The following is a 5,229-nucleotide window of genomic DNA, read 5'->3' as shown; positions in this document are numbered from 1 at the left end:
AAAAAAAAAATTTCCTGGGGGACTCCAGCCCACCTAGTGTTGATGACATTGATGATGAACGGGACACATTTCCTCCCTCCCTTTTTGCTCCCGGCCCTATCGGAACCCTGGGAGAGGGGCACGGCTGAGGGCTGAGGGTGGGGGTTGGAACTAGGACCTTCTGATCCTGTCCCTCACTAGATGCAGGAGAGTGGACAAGTTAAGACACCTCCCTGAGCCCCAGTTCCCTCATCAATACACGAGTCTAGCTGTAGGGTGGACCTTGGACACTCGAGGGGAGGATTCACGGACAGAGGCCATCAAAGCCCTGAACATGTGCCTGGGACAAAGGCCCCGTAAGCTTCATTGCTGCCTGCTGGCTCAAGAGAGGGGTGAGGGAGGGGCTTAGCTTCAAAGACTTCTGGAGTTTCCTAAAGATGGTGATTATCTCCCCCCCTTCACCTAGGGGAGCTGGGGTGGGAAAGCAGGGTCTGTGCTTTGGGTGGGGCGGGCGGGATGGCTGGAGGAGGCGGGTGGGGGCAGACCGGTCTAGGTCACCGAGAGCCAGACGTGCGCAGGAGCGTTGGGGAAGCAGAGTCTGCGCCAGAAGGGCCCTGGGTTTTGTGAGAGATGGAGCCGCCCAGCGCACCCTGGGGCCAGTGAGTGACAAAATCCAACTAGACTCTTACAAGGGATCTCAAGCTTTTCTCAGAGATGCCTTGGAAAAAATTCAGTGGGCCCTTTCTGCCTGAGCCCAAACGAAATGGCAGATTGTCGGAAACCCTCCAGGGTGGTCCAGGGCAGCCTCTGGCAGCAGGAGGAACCCGGGTGGGCGAGGCGCGTTTCCCACGCTGCTGCTTATCCCTAGGCCCTGAGGCCACCCTCCAGGGGCTCAGGTTCCCAGGGGGTCTGGTTTTGGGCGCTTTGGGCATCCTTTTCTATCTAGTCTCTCTTTGCTTCTCTCAGTTCCTTCAGCCCCATACTGCGACCCTGCACAGATGCCTTTCTTAGCCAGTTTCCCCACCTAAAGTGGGACTAATAGTCCCTACCTTGCAAGTGACCAGCTCTTTGCTTCCTGTTCAGTTATTTGCTTTCCTTTTTTATTTTCTATCAATTCCACACCAGATGTGCATGTTTGAAGTGTCCTGTGCCTTTTACCAACTTGCTCTCAACTCAAAAAAGGCTGACCTCTTTATGAAGGATTTTCCCCAAATATGCAGGTGGTTTGCTCCGTCCCCTCCCCTCCCATTCCCTCCCCTCCCTCTTTTTCCTCTGTCACCCACCAGGGAAAGTTGATAAGTCCAAATCCAGCGATTGTAACGTAAAAGGTCTACATGTCTAATACTCAACAACACCGAGTTAACTGGGGTCTGAGCCAAGCTGTAACAAACGAGGCGGATGCAAATAAAAGCAAAAATAAAAACAAAAGAATTCCATGATGCATTCCTGATCAATTTTATTTAAAGGCCTAAAGCAAATGAGTCACTTCCAGGATGTAAGAAGGTGTCACAAACAGATTGTGAAATGAAAAGCCCAATGTTTCCCAATGTCAAGGGCCTGGGAGAGAGGGTCCTTTGATAACACCAGCCCTGAGTTATACAGAACCTAATGGGAAAGGAGGCTTTGTGAAAAGGAGTGTGAAGGGCCAGCTTCCCACCCACAGGTGGCCATGGCAGCAGAGCCAGGCCTTGTGATGCCCGGTCAGTAGGCCAAGTGTCCGCAGGGTCACAGCGGACAGGCGGACAGCGGTGTGTGCACTCTCCAGGTCAGATGCCTCCTCTGGGCTATTTCTGTGATGCACAGGTCAGAACAGGTCCAGACAGGTGGGGAATGCGGTCTGCAGGGGAGCTGCACGGAGCAGCCACCTTCTTGGACCCTCTGTGTAGGGGTTAGAGCTTCTGGAGACCCAGTGAGAGAATGGGGGGATGAAAGAGTAAAAAAAATGTGAGGGTGGCTGGGGCAGGGGGTTGGGGGCACAGGCAGGGGCTGGGGCAAGACGGTGACTTGGTTCTGGAGTACCCCCTTTAATCCTGCTCTGGGCCTGGGCTTTAGAGAGCCCTATTTTGTCCATTTCCAATGGTGCCCTCCCCAAAAGGTGGGGAACCCGAAGAGCCAAGGATTCTAGATTCTTTTTTTTTTTTTTTTAGATTAGTTGTTCTTAAAGTGGATTCCCCAACCAGCAGAATAGCATCATCTGAAATGCAAATTCTGGGCCTACCACAAACCTCTTGTGCTCAAGAGAATTTACATTTTTAGCAACTTCCTGTGTGATACTAAGGATGCAGATGGAGAGTTCCCAGCAGAGTTTTTTTTTTTTTTTAGATTAGTTGTTCTTAAAGTGGATTCCCCAACCAGCAGAATAGCATCATCTGAAATGCAAATTCTGGGCCTACCACAAACCTCTTGTGCTCAAGAGAATTTACATTTTTAGCAACTTCCTGTGTGATACTAAGGATGCAGATGGAGGGTTCCCAGCAGAGTTAGGGTTTGTTTGTTTGTTTGTTTGTTATTTATAAATCTAGTGGGTTTATAGAGAGCTACTACTCTATAGCGATACTCCAGCCACAGAGTTCTTGCCCAAATAGCGTGAGCCCACCTCCAAGGCCTGGAGAGCTTCTCCATCAGACCTGTCCTCATCAGAGTGTATCACAGCTCCCATGTGTGCACCTGTAGCCTGGGAGCTTGCACCTGTGGGTGCGGGTGCCCACATGCAGGTGAAGTCTGTCAGACCATGGAATGGAGCTGGCATGGGAGGAGCAGGAGCAGGATGCAGGCGGAAGCCCTCACCTGTACTCTTTCCCATGCCCTGAAAGACAGAGTGCCCCTGGTTGCAGAATCTCTCTCTGTAGATACTTTCTCCTGTTCTGACCACTCCTGAGGACCAGAGAAATGCAGGCTAGCCATTGATTAGCCCACACTTAAAAAAAATGCAAACAGAAGCAGACTGATCTCTCCATATTGCACTAGAGAGAAATAAATCATCCTTTATACCTGCCTAACGTTCTCCATTCATTGACAAACTTTCCTAAGAATTATGTCAGCGGACATGGCTTTTATCCTAGCAAGCCCTGCAAATACAGTTTGGATTATATCACATCCCTTATACCCTGGCAACTACTGGTTGCTTTGAGATCCTTGTACCTGGACTATAATGGGGAGGCAAAGGGGCAATGAGGCTTAGGGGCTAAATCAAGCATGTCAAACTCAAAGGCTAACAATGGCCAAATGCGAGTTTGACATGTTTGGGCTAAATGTTTCCACTTTGGAATTAAATAGACCTAGGGTTGGATTTCAACCTCACCACTGACTACTAGTTCTCAGACTTTGGTAATGAACTTAATGTCTCCAAGCCTTGAGTTTCCCATCTGTAGAATGGGAACTGTTCTGTGCTTGTGGATAAAGTAAGGATGGAAAATATGTCAGCCGGCCCTCAGAACATTTAGCTGGTGCAGGAAGTGTCTTAGGTTTGTCCCTCTCACCACATCCTTGGTTTGGGGAGAAATATGAGAGGCAGGAAAGTGAAGCCTAAGGCCATAGGTCCAGAGATCTGGGTGGTGGCTGAGCATCATCAGACATGGGTTTCTTTAAAGGAGAAGAAAGTGTGCTGAATTCCCACTGGTTTTCACGTGACCCTGGTATTTTTGAAGGTCTTGGCTTCTATAAATCAGCTGCCTCCAGGAGCGTTTCCCTTTTCACCTCTCTAACCCTTCCCGCCACTCCCCTCAGGTCCGGACTTGTGTATGAGAGTGAGGCAGCCAGCCCTCCGGTCGCCCGAGTGAGGACTGGGTGTGGCTGAGGCTCCAGACCTGGTGCCCTGGGGCCACATCTGGACTGGCAGTGAGGGTCCAACCGGGGGGACCCAGTGACACTTACTATTGAAATTGACCCACATTTTACTGGCTTCTGGGGAAAGCTGGGGGCTTTGGGGATTTTTGTATTTGCTGGGTTGTAAATATTTTATGAGAAGGCAGCCCAGAAAAATCTGGTTAGCTTTCTGCCTTGCACATTGAAGTGGGGCTGGCTTTATAGACAAATGTGTCAAAAAAAAAAAAAAAGTCCAGTTTTGTCTTCATCCCAAAGAATTCACTTGGGATTTTAAAAGCCTGTTATTCCCTCACACCCCCCCCCACCTTCCCACCCCCCACTCCACATACCCTGAATTTTTATTTCTCACCTGTAACCAAAAGATATATCTTCAGGGTTACTTGAAAAGTAAGAAGATTTCAGGTTGTGTGGGTGGAGGAGGGGAGAAGGTCACTGTGTGTGTGTGTGTGTGTGTGTGTGTGTGTGTGTGTGTGTTTGGCTGTGGTTTTCTCCTTCCAGAAATGTCCATTAGGATCTTTTGAATGGATAGATGCCTGGTGCTTGTGTTTCTTCATTTGCTACCTCCTCCCACCCCCTCACCCGGCAGCAAATGAAAAACAAATTCAGAAAACCTCATTGTGTTTTTTTAAATGGTGAATTTAAGAGAGAAAGAAAGAAATCACTTAACTCTTTATTCTGTGTGCTTGGTAGTGGATCAAATGCTTCAGCAAAACTGCCTGATGAGCAGCAACTCCCCCCACCCCCAGACCACAGTGGGTCTAAGCTAGGACTGCACCTTGAAATAATATTGGAGCTGTTAAAAAAGCGAACAACAACAAATCCCCCAACAAGACCCAATACCCAGGCCCAGTCCTCAGACATTGATTCAGTTGTCTGAAGCAAACCCAGGCAGCTGGTCATTTTTAGCTTCTAGTCTATAGATGATCATAACAGGCAGCCAGCTTGAGAATGGCTATTCCAGAAGTTTCTCACTCCTTGGCCTGCATGTACACTAGGTCAGGCGCGGCTCTAAGTGCTGTAACGAGCAAGATGGACTGGGCAGGGTCCCAGCTCCCACGGGCTGGTGGAAGGGGGAGGCGCGGTGCTGGGGAAAAGACCACTAAGGAGAAATATTAACCAGGTCATCCGAGATAGTACTAAGTGTAGGAAGATAACGGCGTCCTGCCCTGATAGAGACCGAGGGAAGGCGCTTTAGATCCAGGTGGTCCGGGATGGCCTCTCGGAGGAGGTGACGTTTACACGGAGACGTGAACGATGACCCGGAGCCCGCGGAGAGGAGACCTGGGGGAAGTGCGCCCCAGGTTCGCAACCACAAAGGGCGCATTCGTGGTTGCTTGCCAGCTCCTGGGGGGAAAACGCGAGAGGCCGCGGCCGCTCTCCAGCAGCCACCGACGTCCTCCCGGGGTGCCTGGGAGGAGGGGGCCC

The 5,229-nt window shown here is 50.3% G+C and overlaps 1 protein-coding gene across 1 annotated transcript in view; it reads left to right on the top strand.

Moving 5' to 3' along the window:
• The window catches only part of GDF6 (growth differentiation factor 6), a 24,541-nt gene that overhangs the window by 18,190 nt on the left and 1,122 nt on the right, over window positions 1–5,229 (top strand). The gene's annotated exons all lie outside the window — the stretch shown is intronic.

The sequence above is a fragment of the Myotis brandtii genome, unplaced genomic scaffold (genome assembly GCF_000412655.1).
Source record: "Myotis brandtii unplaced genomic scaffold, ASM41265v1 scaffold59, whole genome shotgun sequence".
In the NCBI taxonomy this organism is placed as follows: Eukaryota; Metazoa; Chordata; class Mammalia; order Chiroptera; family Vespertilionidae; genus Myotis; species Myotis brandtii.
The sequence above is the reverse complement of the archived record's forward strand: the minus strand, read 5'-3'. Positions and strand labels throughout refer to the sequence as shown.